The sequence below is a fragment of the Pelophylax lessonae genome (genome assembly GCF_965119305.1).
Source record: "Pelophylax lessonae genome assembly, chromosome: 2".
Classification (NCBI taxonomy): domain Eukaryota; kingdom Metazoa; phylum Chordata; class Amphibia; order Anura; family Ranidae; genus Pelophylax; species Pelophylax lessonae.
In genome coordinates, this window is record NC_138769.1 from 457,943,046 (window position 1) to 457,960,470 (window position 17,425).

Sequence of the window (17,425 nt, forward strand, 5' to 3'; positions counted from 1 at the left end):
GGAGCCTGCCCGACTTGTTGGAATGCTCGTAGAAGAAGCCATGAGAGAGGGCAAAGTGCCTGTGAACCGATCTACCAAGGTCCTCCAACAACTCCTGACGGGTCTTAGTGAGCTCCTCTAGGGTATCAGATGCCAAAGATAATTTATGAGAGCGTTCCAACGAACTTATCTTGGACAGGAGCGCCTCTGTGTGAGCCACCCGTTCCTTCTTCCGTTTAGAGGCTAGAGCCATGAGTTTGCCACGGATCACACACTTGTGTGCTGCCCACAAAGTGACAGGACTGATTTCTGGGGACGTGTTCTCCGAGGAAATACAGCGTTAGGCGGTCAGAGAGAGCCTTAACAAAAGTGGGATCAGTTAAAAGGGAGCCATCCAGGCGCCACGCTCCGGAGCGGTGCGGCAGAGCCGCGAAGGAGAGGGTAGCGCTGATGGGGTGATGGTCAGACAAGAGCATTGGCTCGATAGTCGCAGAAGAAAGGGCCGGCAATAAATCCTGGGAGACAAAAATATAATCGATACGTGAGTACCGGTTGTGTGGGGAAGAAAAAAAAGTAAAATCCTTAACACTTGGGTGGAGGGTACGCCACGAATCGTGGAGAAGTAGAGTAGTGAGTGACTGCTTGATAGAGCGCAGGGCCGCATACGGGATAGAGGAGGAACCCAAAGAAGTATCCAAGAGAGGGGACATGGCTACATTAAAATCCCCGCCCAATATGATCTGGCCGGAGCAAAAGTCTGACAACCGCTGAAGAGTAGAGCGAAAAAATGGGACTACGTGTTTGTTAGGTGTAGGGTTGAGCGAACACCTAGATGTCCGTGTTCGACGGGTTCGGCCGAACTTTAAAAAAAAGTCCGGGTCCGTGTCCCGGACTTTTACCGAACTTTTCCCGGACACCGAACCCCATTGAAGTCAATGGGGACCCGAACTTTAAGGCACTAAAATGGCTCTAAAACACCAAAGGAAAGGGCTAGAGTGCTGCAAATGGCAGCAAAACGTAATTAAGAGCATGGCAAGTGCTCTGCAAACAAATGTGGATAGGGAAATAACTTAAAACAACAAAAAAAAAACAGAAAAATAAAACAATGTTCTTCTTCATCTCTGAAGGACGAGGCCCATATGGAGTAGGAGGGAGGTTGAGGTGGTGGTGGATGTGGCGGTGACATAGGCGTGCGCACAGGGTGTGCTGGGTGTGCCTGGGCACACCCTAATCACCTAGGGCACATAGCATTGCCAGTGAGGAGATGGGAAAGATCTCCCTGGGACCTGCTCTGCTCTATTTCTCCTTGCCTACAGGTACATGGCCCCGATACATTACTCTCCCTGCTGGCAAACACATGCATGTGTATTTCAACTTTGGGGTGCACACCTTAATGCAATAGGCTGCGCACACCTATGGGCGGTGTAGGTGGAAGCGGCGGTGGAGGAGGACCAGGGCCGGATTAACAGCATCATGGGCTTGGTGCTGAGGATTTTGAAGGGCCTTAAGGGCCGTGCCTTGCCATGCACCCAGAGGAGGAAGGGTGCAGCCATGCATGCCTAATTCAACATGGGATGCTGTCTCTGAAGCCCATAAACACATCCATGCATCGCCAACTGTCCCTCCTTGTCCGGCCTTCACGCTGTGTGGGGAGGTTCTGAGGGTGCTGCCTGGGGAAGCGAGCATAGAAGCCAGACTTCTGTGTTTACAAGTGACAGAAGAGCGGTAACAGTGAATATGGCCAACCCGGGGCCTATATAAAAGGTAGGGGCCTGGAGCTGCAGCTCCAATAGCCCCTACATTAATCTGGCCCTGAGGAGGAGGACGAGGTAGCCAACACTGCTTCTTTTCAAAAATTTTAAATGAGGGTACACCCCAAAAGAGTGAGAAAGAGCAAAAATGGAACAATGGGTGGGTAAGGTCGGTATCCATTGCTATTCTGCATAAGGTACGGAAAAGTCCCGTGGGATCCATGCCTGGTTCATTTTAATGAACGTGAGCTTGTCCACATTGTCTCTGGACAGGCGGCTGCGCTTGTCTGTTATAACGCCCCCAGCCGTGCTAAATACCCGTTCAGATAATACACTGGCTGCAGGGCACGCCAGCACCTCCAAGGCGTAAAGGGCAAGCTCAAGCCATGTGCCCAATTTGGAGACCCAGAAGTTGAAGGGGGCAGACCCGTCATTCACTACATGTAGGCGTGTGCACACATACTGCTCCACCATGTTGGTAAAATGCTGCCTCCTGCTAAGACGTTCCATCTGAGCTGCTGGTGCTGCTGTTTGTTGTGGCGTGCTGACAAAGCTTTTCCACATTTCGGCCATGCTAATCCTGCCTTCTGAGGTGCTGGCGGTGCCCTGGTTGCGTTGGCGACCTCCTCCTCCTCCTCCTCTGCCTTGTGCTTCCACTGTGGCCCCGCTGTCAGATGGGAATGCCAGCAGCATGGCGTCTACCAGCGTGCGCTTGTACTCGCGCATCTTGCGATCGCGCTCCAGTGAGTGAATTAAGGACGGTACGTTGTCCTTGTAACGGGGATCCAGCAGCGTGGCCACCCAGTAATCAGCACAAGTTAGAATGTGGGCAACTCGGCGGTCGTTGTGGAGACACTGCAGCATGTAATCGCTCATGTGTGCCAGGCTGCCCAGAGGCAACGAAAGGCTGTCCTCTGTGGGAGGTGTATCGTCCGTGTCCTCTGTATCCCCCCAGCCACGCACCAGTGATGGCCATGAGCTGGCCTGGGTGCCACCCTGCTGTGAACATGGTTCCATCTCCTCCTCCAGCTCCTCCTCCTCCTCATCCTCCTCATCCTCCAGAACTGTGCCCCTGCTGGACAATTGCGTCCCTGGCGTTTGCGTGTGCAGGAACCCACCCTCGGAGCCCCTTGCGAATGACTGCCCTGAAAGCCTTGGAAATGTTACCTCTTCATCCTCCTCCTCCTCCTCATCCTGTGCCACATCCTCTTCCATCATCGCCCGAATTGTTTTTTCAAGGAGGCATAGAAGTGGGATAGTTAAGCTGAGAACGGCGTCATTGCCACTGGCCATGTTGGTGGAGTACTCAAAACAGCGCAACAAGGCACACAGGTCTCGCATGGAGGCCCAGTTAAATTAAATAGCGGAATAGAAAATATGATCCAAAAAAAGTGTATGTATATCACACGTACACAACCACACTGGGCCCCAATTACTATTGTTTGTACCCCTAAAAGGCTAGATGAGGAGTAGGGGGAGTATGGAACAGGCAGCACCCTCAAACCTTCAGAAGTATGAGATGAACCCCAACAACTTGGAAAGGTGGATCTCTCTCACACGTACCGACACAGACTATCCCGCAATTCAATTGATCCTCAAAGGTTTTTATTGAATAGCGGAATAGGAAATATGATCAAAAAAAGTGTATGTATCTCGCACGTACACAACCACACTAGGCCCCAATTACTATTGTTTGTACCCCTAAAAGGCTAGATGAGGAGTAGGGGGGGTATGGAACAGGCAGCACCCTCAAACCTTCAGAAGTATGAGATGAACCCCAACAACTTGGAAAGGTGGATCTCTCTCACACGTACCGACACAGACTATCCCCCAATTTAACTGATCCCCAAAGGTTTTTGATTAAATAGCGGAATAGAAAATATGATCCCAAAAAAGTGTATGTATATCACACGTACACAACCACACTGGGCCCCAATTACTATTGTTTGTACCCCTAAAAGGCTAGATGAGGAGTAGGGGGTGTATGGAACAGGCAGCACCCTCAAACCTTCAGAAGTATGAGATGAACCCCAACAACTTGGAAAGGTGGATCTCTCTCACACGTACCAACACAGACTATCCCCCAATTTAACTGATCCCCAAAGGTTTTTGATTAAATAGCGGAATAGAAAATATGATCCAAAAAAAGTGTATGTATATCACACGTACACAACCACACTAGGCCCCAATTACTATTGTTTGTACCCCTAAAAGGCTAGATGAGGAGTAGGGGGGGTATGGAACAGGCAGCACCCTCAAACCTTCAGAAGTATGAGATGAACCCCAACAACTTGGAAAGGTGGATCTCTCTCACACGTACCGACACAGACTATCCCCCAATTTAACTGATCCCCAAAGGTTTTTGATTAAATAGCGGAATAGAAAATATGATCCCAAAAAAGTGTATGTATATCACACGTACACAACCACACTGGGCCCCAATTACTATTGTTTGTACCCCTAAAAGGCTAGATGAGGAGTAGGGGGAGTATGGAACAGGCAGCACCCTCAAACCTTCAGAAGTATGAGATGAACCCCAACAACTTGGAAAGGTGGATCTCTCTCACACGTACCAACACAGACTATCCCCCAATTTAACTGATCCCCAAAGGTTTTTGATTAAATAGCGGAATAGAAAATATGATCCAAAAAAAGTGTATGTATATCACACGTACACAACCACACTAGGCCCCAATTACTATTGTTTGTACCCCTAAAAGGCTAGATGAGGAGTAGGGGGAGTATGGAACAGGCAGCACCCTCAAACCTTCAGAAGTATGAGATGAACCCCAACAACTTGGAAAGGTGGATCTCTCTCACACGTACCGACACAGACTATCCCGCAATTCAATTGATCCTCAAAGGTTTTTATTGAATAGCGGAATAGGAAATATGATCAAAAAAAGTGTATGTATCTCGCACGTACACAACCACACTAGGCCCCAATTACTATTGTTTGTACCCCTAAAAGGCTAGATGAGGAGTAGGGGGGGTATGGAACAGGCAGCACCCTCAAACCTTCAGAAGTATGAGATGAACCCCAACAACTTGGAAAGGTGGATCTCTCTCACACGTACCAACACAGACTATCCCCCAATTTAACTGATCCCCAAAGGTTTTTTATTAAATAGCGGAATAGAAAATATGATCCAAAAAAAGTGTATGTATATCACACGTACACAACCACACTAGGCCCCAATTACTATTGTTTGTACCCCTAAAAGGCTAGGAGTAGGGGGGAGTATGGAACAGGCAGCACCCTCAAACCTTCAGAAGTATGAGATGAACCCCAACAACTTGGAAAGGTGGATCTCTCTCACACGTACCAACACAGACTATCCCCCAATTTAACTGATCCCCAAAGGTTTTTGATTAAATAGCGGAATAGAAAATATGATCCCAAAAAAGTGTATGTATATCACACGTACACAACCACACTAGGCCCCAATTACTATTGTTTGTACCCCTAAAAGGCTAGGAGTAGGGGGAGTATGGAACAGGCAGCACCCTCAAACCTTCAGAAGTATGAGATGAACCCCAACAACTTGGAAAGGTGGATCTCTCTCACACGTACCAACACAGACTATCCCCCAATTTAACTGATCCCCAAAGGTTTTTGATTAAATAGCGGAATAGAAAATATGATCCCAAAAAAGTGTATGTATATCACACGTACACAACCACACTAGGCCCCAATTACTATTGTTTGTACCCCTAAAAGGCTAGGAGTAGGGGGAGTATGGAACAGGCAGCACCCTCAAACCTTCAGAAGTATGAGATGAACCCCAACAACTTGGAAAGGTGGATCTCTCTCACACGTACCAACACAGACTATCCCCCAATTTAACTGATCCCCAAAGGTTTTTGATTAAATAGCGGAATAGAAAATATGATCCCAAAAAAGTGTATGTATATCACACGTACACAACCACACTAGGCCCCAATTACTATTGTTTGTACCCCTAAAAGGCTAGGAGTAGGGGGAGTATGGAACAGGCAGCACCCTCAAACCTTCAGAAGTATGAGATGAACCCCAACAACTTGGAAAGGTGGATCTCTCTCACACGTACCAACACAGACTATCCCCCAATTTAACTGATCCCCAAAGGTTTTTGATTAAATAGCGGAATAGAAAATATGATCCCAAAAAAGTGTATGTATATCACACGTACACAACCACACTAGGCCCCAATTACTATTGTTTGTACCCCTAAAAGGCTAGGAGTAGGGGGAGTATGGAACAGGCAGCACCCTCAAACCTTCAGAAGTATGAGATGAACCCCAACAACTTGGAAAGGTGGATCTCTCTCACACGTACCAACACAGACTATCCCCCAATTTAACTGATCCCCAAAGGTTTTTGATTAAATAGCGGAATAGAAAATATGATCCCAAAAAAGTGTATGTATATCACACGTACACAACCACACTAGGCCCCAATTACTATTGTTTGTACCCCTAAAAGGCTAGATGAGGAGTAGGGGGAGTATGGAACAGGCAGCACCCTCAAACCTTCAGAAGTATGAGATTGTGTTCACTGTACCCCACAAAGATTGAGTTCACTGCACCCCACAATGATTGTGTTCACTGCACCCCACAAAGATTGTGTTCACTGCACCTCACAAAGATTGTGTTCACTGTACCCCCCAAAGATTGTGTTCACTGCACCCCACAAAGATTCTGTTCACTGTACCCCACAAAGATTGTGTTCACTGCACCCCAAAAAGATTGTGTTCACTGCACCCCAAAAAGGATGTTGTTCACTGCACCCCAAAAAGGATGTTGTTCACTCCACCCCAAAAAGATTGTGTTCACTGCACCCCACAAAGATTGTGTTCACTGCACCCCAAAAATGATTTTGTTCACTGCACCCCAAAAAGGATTTTGTTCACTGCACCCCAAAAAGGATGTTGTTCACTCCACCCCAAAAAGATTGTGTTCACTGCACCCCACAAAGGATTTTGTTCACTGCACCCCAAAAAGATTGTGTTCACTGCACCCCAAAAAGGATGTTGTTCACTGCACCCCAAAAAGGATTTTGTTCACTGCACCCCAAAAAGATTGTGTTCACTGCACCCCACAAAGGATTTTGTTCACTGCACCCCACAAAGATTGTGTTCACTGCACACCAAAAAGGATTGTGTTCACTGCACCCCAAAAAGATTTTGTTCACTGCACCCCAAAAAGATTGTGTTCACTGCAGCCCAAAAAGATTGTGTTCACTGCAGCCCAAAAAGATTGTGTTCACTGCAGCCCAAAAAGATTGTGTTCACTGCAGCCCAAAAAGATTGTGTTCACTGCAGCCCAAAAAGATTGTGTTCACTGCAGCTCACACACAGAAAAATGGATGTGGATCACTGACACCTGCCTATCTCCAATCCCACACCACACAGCAATATCGATTGTAGTTTGTAGAACACAGTTTCCCTAAAATTCAGCAGACTCTGTCCCTAACAGGATTGAGAAGAGATCGTAGATCAGGATTGAGTGCAGATTCACCCCACCCCCCACACAGCAATATCGATTGTAGTTTGTAGAAGACACTGACCCTATAATTCAGCAGACTCTATCCCTAAAATGCCTACAACTCGCCCTGCCTAAACACTCCGACCTGTCCCTCAATTCTATCCGGACACAAATGGTTTTTTCCTGCCTATCTTTCCCTAATCAGCAGCCAGCACGTTGATGTGTGCTCTGTCCCTGAATCTAAGCAGCATAATGACGCCGCTGCGGCTGCCTCGAACTTATAAAGACTTGGTCACATGCTTCAGACGGCCAATCACAGCTACTGAGACATTTGCAGGCATGGCTGGGATGGCTTAAGGCACACCAGTTAAACGATTGTTGATTGGCTGTTGAAAGCCCGCCATGAAAAGAGCGCCAAAGCATGCAAAACCCGGAAATAAAACGACCGAACACGGATTTTTACCCGAACATACAGTAAAGTGTCCGTGTCCGTGTTCGGGTACAAAAAATCCAATTATTCGGTACGAACACGAATAATACAGTCCGTGTTCGCTCAACACTAGTTAGGTGCATACACATTAGCCAGTGTCATAGCCCTGCCATCGATGGAGCCCTTAAGGAAGAGAAAGCGCCCATTCTCATCCGCCAAGGACTCAGATACCGCGAAGGGGCAGCTCCTGGACAAGAGTATGGAGACCTCCTTGGATTTAGAATCGCAATATATATATATATATATATATATATATATATAGGGATGGAAGCAAATGGCTAACCTTAACCTGCCTTCATTTAAAGTCCCAGACCGCCTACTCCTCTTCTATTACCATTTCTAGCCACTGCACTGGTCCCTAGTAATGTGCTAATACTTTAAAAAAAGGTGTGCCATCTCTTTGAATATAATAGTCAAGCAATCCACATAATGAATGAGTAATGCAGTGATGTACTAACAATACAGACAGCTCTTCAGCTGCCTGTTCTTGTTTTAGCCATACTTAATATTAAAAATAAATGACAGTATTTTCATAGTTGAAAACAATAGGTACCAGAGAGAGAGAGGGGTCACCAGTGGGCGACATCAAAATTTTGCTATGGAGCCCTATTATCTATAATTACAACCATGGGAAATGGGTTGGTGGTACTCTAAGAGTATTGCTTATTTAGTATATAGGTAACTGACTGTCTATGCTATATATCTACAGTATGTCCACTGGGGGCCAATAAATAGGGAGAGAAATAGATACACAGGAAGAGAATGTAAAATTGCTAAGAAGAGTGTGTGGGGCAGTGCAACACTAGGGAGGTGCTGCATAAACAAAGATAATGTAAATTTATTATTATGAGGGAAGCTTTCAGGTCTGCTGATAATAACCCAGGGGTGTTCAAATGAGAGTTAAAGCAATTGTAAAGGTAAAAAAAAAAAAAAACATGTCTATACTTACAGTAGCTGCTAAACCTCCTCCTCTCAGGTCCCCCGCCGGTGCTCCTGGCCAACAATGATGTAGAGATACATCATATTTGGCATATATGGCATATTTGATTGCACCACACTGCAATAGCAGTAGCAAAAAAACTCAGCTAATGTCAGCTAAGAACAGGAAAATTATCATACAGTGTGCAAAGAGTCACAAAAACTGGTTGGTCTAATAAATTGGATTTCTCTTTCAAAGTGTATATGCAAGGATCAGAATCTAACAAACATGTCTTGTGTAAATAGTTTGATTGATTGTGATAGCGCTAATGTGTTGTAGGGAATGCTTTCTGGGCACACATTGGGCTCCCAATTGCTAAAACGTTATGGACATTAGAGATTAGCAAGTCTGTTTGCTCTGTAAAATTTTGTGAATCTTGCTTTAAGTTCACAAACTGTGCTTCAAACCTCATTGAATTCCATGGGAGTTTCATAGTTGGTAAGGTTAAACAAAGACGCTAGTCCATCTAGTTCAGCCTGTATGGGTGTATGTGTGTGTCAATGTTGATAATTATTCTCATATCCCTGTATGTTGCATTCACTAAGATGTACGTCCAAGAGTCTTTTAAAACTATCTATACTATCCGCTGACACCACCAATTATGGAAGAGAGTTCCACATCCTTATTTCCCTGATAGTGAAAAAAACCGTACGCAACTTAAGGTTAAACCACTTCTTCTCTAGTCTCCTTGTGTTGCCCTGTGTCCTCATACACTCCCTGAAACTGAATAGTTTTCTTTCGAATGCTGGGATCCCCATTGAGGTATTTGTATATCGCTATCAATCGTCTCTTTTCCAGAGAGAATAAATTTAGTGCTTGTAGTTGTTCCTCATATTTGAGGTCCTCTAGTTCCCTTATAAATTTTCTTGCTCTTCTCTGGACTCTTTCCAGTTTCAGTATATCCTTCCTGATGATTAATGACAAAAACTGGACAGAATACTCCAGATATGGCCGAACCAGAGTTTTATAAAGTAGCAGGATTATAATTTTATCTCTGGAGTAAATCCCTAATTAAATGCATGTTAATAGTCTTCTCACTTTGCTTGCTTCAGCTTGACATTGCATGTTCTTGCTCAGTTTGTCTTCCACTAGGACCCTCACATCTTTCTCCATCCTGGATTCCTCTAGAGCAGGGGTGTCAAACTCCCATTTCACCGTGGGCCGCATCAGCATTATGGTTGCCCTCAAAGGGCCAGTTATATCTGTAGGATTAGATGTCCAGAGCACCCCATGTCGTTGGGGGGCAAAGAGAAGCCTTTCTACAGCTGCACAGAGGAGTGCAGGATCTGGCAAAGGAGTTCTGTCCTCTCTGCTGTCGACTACAGAGACAAGGTGGGGGCAGAGACGAGGGGGTGCCGCAGCTGCAGGAGAGGTGCGAGGGCCACATGAAATTGCCTGGGGGGCCGCATTCGGGCCGCGGGCCTTGTGTTTGACACCTGTGCTCTAGAGGTTCTCACCCTACTGAGTAATTTGTATTGATATTTTTAGCCCCCAAGTGCATTATCTTACATTTTTCAACATTAAACCTCATTTGCCATGTAGTTGCCCACCCCGTTATTTTATTCAGGTATTCTTATAAGGTTTCTATATCCTGATGTGAAGGTATTTCTCTACCTTCTTTTGTGTCGTCAGTAGAAACTGAGATCGAACTATGTATATCGACCTCTATATCGTTTATTAATACATTTAACAGAATTGGTCCCAGGACAGAGCCTTGGGTTACCCCACTTACCACTCCAGACCAGTCTGAGTACACGTTATTTATTTATTGCCACCCTTTGGACACGCCCCGTAACCAGTTTTCTATATATGAACTAATTCTATGGTCCATGCCTACAGACCTTAGTTTGAAGTTTAAGCATTTATGGAGAACTGTATTGAATGCTTTTGCAAAATCCAAATACACCACATCTACAGGCCTTCCACTATCTATATGGCAGCTGACTTCCTCATAGAATGTTAACAGATTGGTCTGGCAGGAACAACCCTTCTTAAACCTATGTTGCTAATGATACTGTTTTCAAATTCTTGGCTATACTGTAGTTCCTTATCACCCCCTCCAATAGTTTACATACTATTGATGTTAAACTGGCCTTTAGTTTCTAGATATATGTCTCTGCCCTTTTTTGAATATTGGTACCACGTGGGATTTTCTTCAATCAGCTGGTTCCATTCCTGTCAATATGCTGTCTATAAAGTTTAGGAATAATGGTCTGGGTATAACCTGGCTGAGTACTTTGATCACTTTAGGGTGAAAGCCATCTGGTCCTGGTGATTTATTTACGTGAATTCAATTCTGGACATTTATAGGGCTATTGTCAGTAAGTTATTGTCAAAGAAAACACATGGGAAGTCTAGCATTACCATGGGGACATGTACCAATCTACAGAAACTGACAAAATGGTAGCTGTGAGCCTGTCCTTTAAATTAAAGGTGTCTGGGTTATCCATTCCTTAAAATCATTGGCTTTTATGACTTAGCTGACCCAGGGCAAAGGCTATGATCTGCATTATGGGTTGTTCCTTATTTATAGCAGCAAACAATAGTATGCGATTCACCTCAAACCTGTGGTAACATAGAAAAATGCCAAAAAAGTCAGAGTAATCCATCCAGTCAGCACTTTTTTTTTAAACTGTTGACTGCCTCACTTCCTCTGTTAGAAGTTTATTCCAAGCATCAACTACTCTTTCAGTAAAATAATACTTTATAAGGTAAGCTTTGAACTTTCCTCAAGTTATTTTGCAGTATAGTATGTAATCATTTTTTGCTCAGAGAAAATATTAGAGGGAGAGAGCAGGCAGATTAAATCTGAAAATAAAAAAAAATTACAGTTTTTTTTCTGAGACTGAAGACAGAAAATCACAACCATGACACTACCTGTCTGGAGTTCACATGTTCTCCCTGTGCCTGCATGGGTTTCCGCTCACCCTTACAAACACATGCTAGTAGGTTTATTGGCTCCTGTCTAAAGGTGTTGAACGGCTCCCTGCCTGATTCCTGGGATAAACTTTCTGTCTCTTTTCTGGTGATCCTTAAACTCTTTTGTCCACCCATTACCTTTCTATATAAGCCATGCCTTTGTACTTCCTGTTTGCCAGATCATTGTGCTTTACTCCAGCCAATATCTTGTTCCTTACACTCCTTCAGTCGTTTGTATTTTCCTTACCATTCATTACTGACCTTTGGCTTTTTCCTTGACTATGCTTCTACTTGATCCCAACCTGCAACCACTCATTATCAATCTTTGGCCTGTTTACCAACAAAACTTCTGCTTGATCTCTACCTGCTACATCTGCTACCACAACCCAGCTTGCACACTTTCTGGTGGGGGTGATCCTGAGGATCTTAACCTGGCACTAGCATGTAGCAAAATCCATCTCTACCACCAGAAGCTCTGGTGAAGTCTGGTTGTAGGATTGAAGGCAGAAAACATCCAGCAGTGATTTATCTTGGTCATTTTACATCTTAAAAAAAATACATTTTTACAGGGGTGTGTAGATTGTTAATATCCAGTGTACATTCTTTCATGTTCCACAACAAAAAAAATATCTCTGGCACGAGCATTACATTGTTTAAGCAAGCAAAACTGGTGCATTCTCATTAAACTCTTTATCTTCATTGGATAAGGAAGTAATGTCTGCTTCAGAAATTAGAAAATATTCATAAACTCTAATCAGCTTGGCCACCATGTGACTCCCACAACACAGTAAGCTGAATAGAAGACCACTTGCTATGGTGTCCATATCACTCCTTTTTAAATCTTCTTTAGAGTTTGGTTTTAAGCAGAATATCTTTGTTACCAAGAGCAGAGCCATAGCAAGACCATTTCATAGGTATACATATCTGTGGCAGCAAAAATGTCTGCCCTGCCTTTAATTTAGGAGATATAATTGCTTGTAAGTGTTTTAGTGCAGTGTAATAAAATTGGAGGATGGGAAAATGGCTAGGTTTGGACAAGTGTTTTGCTGTCAGCTCTATTAAAACTCATATTACTGCCTTTCTTTCTTGTTTAATAGACCATTGCCTCTCGGGCCTTTAAATAAAACCTAATCTGAAGCCAGAAATCTTCCAGGAACACTGTTCTCCATGTTAACATTTTCTTTTTCAGTAATATATACAATGCCTTTAAAAAAGTATTCATACCCCTTGAAATGTTCCACATGTTGTCATTTTACAACCAAAATAATACATTTATTTTATTGGGATTGTGTGCGATAGGCCAACAAAGAGTGGCACATCATTGTGAAGTGTAAGGAAAATGATAAATGGTTTTCAACATTTTGTAGAAATAAATATCTGAAAAGTGTGAAACGCATTTGTATTCAGCCCCCCTGTACTCTAAAACTCCCAACTAAAATCTAGTGGAACCAATTGCCTTCAGAAGTCACCCAATTAGTAAATAGAGTCCACCTGTGTGTAATTTAATCTCAGTATGAATACAGCTGTTCTGTGAAGCCCTAAGAGGTTTGTTAGAGAACCTTAGTGAACAAGCAGTATCAGGAAAGCCAAGGAACACACCAGACAGGTCAGGGATGAGGTTGTGGAGAAGTTTAAAGCAGGGTTAGGTTATAAAAAAAATATCCCAAGCTTTGAACATCTCATGGAGCACTGTTCAATCCATCATCCAAAAATGAAAAGAGTATGGCACAACTGCAAACCTACCAAAATATGGCCGTCCACCTAAACTGACAGGCTGGGAAAGGAGAGCATTATTTAGAGAAGTAGCCAAGAGGCACATGGTAACTCTGGAGGAGCTGCAGAGATCCACAGCTCAGGTGGGAGAATATGTCCACAGGACAACTGTTAGTTGTGCACTCCACAAATCTGGAATTTATGGAAGAGTGGCAAGAAGGAAGCCATTGTTGAAAGAAAGCCATTTGCAGTTTGCGAGAAGCCATGTGGGGGACAAAGCAAACATGTGGAAGAAGATGCCCTGGTCAGATGAGACCAAGAGGGATGCTTTTCTTCAGCAGGGACAGGGAAGCTGGTCAGAGTTGATGGGAAGATGGATGGCACCAAATACAGGGTAATCTTAGAAGAAAACCTGTTAGATTCTGCAAAAGACTTGAACTAAGATTCACCTTCCAGCAGGACAAAGACCCTAAACATACAGTCAGAGCTACAATGGAATTAAAGTGTCCTCAAGAGCTTTCATCTTCTGCACCCTCTGTGGGAATGGGATGAGTTCTGAGACTTTCCCCTTGTAACAGTGGTCAAGGAGGGTTGCCAACCAATAGTGATCCTTCTCTTTGATGCCACATATTCTTGGGTCCTTTTTGCAGGGCTTTGAAGCACGAGGGAGCCCATGCACTGCAAGTTCTCGGAGGCATGAGAAGCAGACTCCTCGGGGTCGCTGAGGATTACAGTATCTGGAACTGCCTCCTCCCAGCCATGTACTAGTCCCAAGGGTTCTGGGGATGCATAACCATCTGTTGAGGGTTGATGTATCTCTTCCTCTGCTTCAATGCCTCCAAGACTGCCAGAATCCTCCTCCTCCCACTCCTCTTGTGTTCTGGGGTGTAGGAAGAATAGTGTCTGCATAAAGCAGGCCTTGAGAGGAAAGGAAGTCCTCCTCTTCCTCCCTCTGCGCTGCATCGAGTGCCCTGTCCATAATGCCACACAGAATCTGCTCCAGCAGGAACACAACAGGGATTGTGTCACTGATGAATGCATTGTCATGGCTCACCATCCTTGTGGCTTCCTCAAATGGTGACAGTACAGTGCATGCATCCTTTATCAGCAGCCATTGGCGTGGGGAAAAAACGCTGAGCCGGCCTGAGGCTGTCATTGTGCCATACTCACATAGGTACCCATTGACGGCCCCCTGCTGCATGTGCAGCTGCTGCAGCATTGTCGAAGTTGAGTTCCACTTGGTGGACATGTCAAAAATGAGGCAGTTTACGGGCAAGTGCAATTCCCACTGAATGTCAGCCAACTGACCACTGGCTGTGTATGACTGCCTGAAATGGCTACAGACTTTTCTGGCCAGCTTTAGCAGATCTTCCAACCCAGTACCTATTTTTGAAACGCTGCACCACCAAAATGAAGACTTTTGCCAGGCATCACACATATGTCAACTTTCTCTGTCTAAGGGTGGACAGGAGGTTTGTGCCATTATCGCACACCACCATTCCTGGCTTCAACTGGCATGGTGTGAACCACCTATGGGCCGGCCCCTGCAGAGCTGCAAGAATCTCTGCTCCAGTGTAGTTCCTGTCCCCTAGACAAACCAACTCAAGCACTGCATGGCACCTTTTAGCCTGACTCATTGAATAGCCCCTTGAACACTTAAGGCATATTTGTGGTTCATAGGACAATTTAGCAGAGGAAGGCATGGAGGAGGAGGACGGGATAGAGCTGACAAATCCCGTATCATCACCACTGGCTGTATGGAGACGTGGCGGCACAACAAGATGCAGCACTGAGCCCTTTCCTGCATTCTTCTGACCTGCAAGCAGAGTTACCCAGTGTGCTGTGAATGAAATATACCATCCCTGACCATGCTTGCTGGACCACGTGTCAGCAGTAATGTGGACTTTGCAGCTGACTGCCTTGCCCAATAATGCCACAACATTGCCTTCCACATGATAGTACAGTGCTGGAATGGCCTTACGTGAAAAGAAATAGTGACTGGAAACATGCCACTGGGGTTCAGCACATTCTGCAAATTCACAGAAGGGGCAGAATCCACCAGATTGAAAGGCAGAAGTTGTAAAGCCAGAAGACTGGACAAGCTTGCATTTAGACGCTGGGCATGTGGGTGGTAGTAACTGTATTTCTTTTTTTGCTGCAGCAGATGGGACAGATAAATTTGCCAGCTATAGTCGACAGCTGGTGGTGTACTACTGGCAGATGTGCTGCAAGGACCTTGGACACCCTGTGCTATACCATCATTCCTGTCAGTGGAGGCTGCTGAGAGGTCATAAAGTATAGCGGGGTAGACTTAGGTGAGTAAGGAGTAGGGATGTACGAACTTTTGAAAAGTTCGGTTCGACCAGAACACCCGAACTTCCCGAAAGTTCGGCCCGGATTTCAGAACCCCATTGAAATCAATGGGACCCGAACTTCGGTAATCAAAAAACACCATTTTGAAGCCCTAAAACCCAATAAATGTCCCTAAAAAGTGCCTAGGGTTCTGGGTCATGCCCCAGGGACTATTAATCACACAAAAAAAGTTCCTAAAAATTGTAGTTTTTGATAGAGAGCCAATTATTGAAAGAATTATTGAAAAAAAATGAGATTTCTTTGGATTTAGTGTCTGGGGGGTCTAAAGAGTGTACCTGTGAAGTTTCAACTCTGTAACATGTCCAGAACAAGAAGAAAAAAAGATTGTTTGTATTAGAATTGCAGTAGAGCAGGCATAGGGCTCCGCTATTTTCACACCTGGCCGTTTTTGTTGCAGGCGTTTATTGGGCTTTTTTGTGGATGTCTTTGGAGGCAGGCATGACATCTGAACTTCTGTGTAGGGGTGTATATATACACACACACATGTATGTATATATACACATACACACATATAGGTGTGAAAGTAGCAGAACCCTATGCCTTCGCTAATTAAATTATTTGCAGGCATAGGGCTCCGCTCCTATCACACCTATATGTGTGTATGTGTATGAATACATATATGTGTGTGTGTATATATACCCCTATACAGCAGTTCAGATGTTATGCCTGCCTCCAAAGACACCTAAAAAATGCCCAAAAAAACGCCTGCAACAACACACCTGGGCGTTTTTGTTGCAGGCGTTTTTTTGGGCATTTTCTGGGCGTCTTTGGAGGCAGGCATAACATCTGAACTTCTGCATAGGGGTATTTATACACACACACATATATGTATTCATAAACATACACACATATAGGTGTGATAGGAGCGGAGCCCTATGCCTGTGCTAATGAAATTATTTGCAGGCATAGGGCTCCGCTCCTATCACACCTATATGTGTGTATGTGTATAAATACATATATATGTGTGTGTATATATTCCCCTATGCAGAAGTTCAGATGTTATGCCTGCCTCCAAAGACGCCCAGAAAATGCCCAAAAAAACGCCTGCAACAAAAACGCCCAGTTGTGTTGTTGCAGGCATTTTTTATGGGCATTTTTTAGGCGTCTTTGGAGGCAGGCATAACATCTGAACTTCTGTATAGGGGTATATATACACACACACACATATATGTATTTATACACATACACACATATAGGTGTGATAGGAGCGGAGCCCTATGCCTGCAAATAATTTCATTAGCGCAGGCATAGGGCTCCGCTACTTTCACACCTATATGTGTGTATGTGTATATATACATATATATTTGTGTGTATATATACCCCTATACAGAAGTTCAGATGTTATGCCTGCCTCCAAAGACGCCCAAAAAATGCCCAAAAAAATGACTGCAACAAAAACGCCCAGGTGTAAAAGTAGTGGAGCCACTACCCTGCTCTACTGCAATTCTAATACAAACGATCTTTTTTCTATGGTGGTCACCCTGACATGGAAGAGTTTGGTCACCCTGCCATAGCAGTCAGAGTCAGTTCACCCTACACTACACTACGGTCACCCTGACACTTATCACTTTCCCTACAGAAACTAGATTATTGAATCTAACTATAGTGGAAAATAGTACCCTAACTACACTAGATATCCCTTTCCTCACACTAATAATTGTTAAATGACACTTTTGAAGCAGGAGTAACAGAACTGCTTCCACTCTCTTCCACAGCCCTGTATTAAAGTGCTAGAGATTTGGCGGGGCTATCTTA

General features: G+C 44.4%; 1 protein-coding gene across 1 annotated transcript in view; it reads left to right on the top strand.

Annotated features, from left to right (window-relative positions):
* The window catches only part of GABRG3 (gamma-aminobutyric acid type A receptor subunit gamma3), a 1,042,113-nt gene that overhangs the window by 53,522 nt on the left and 971,166 nt on the right, over positions 1–17,425 (top strand). The window lies entirely within an intron of this gene.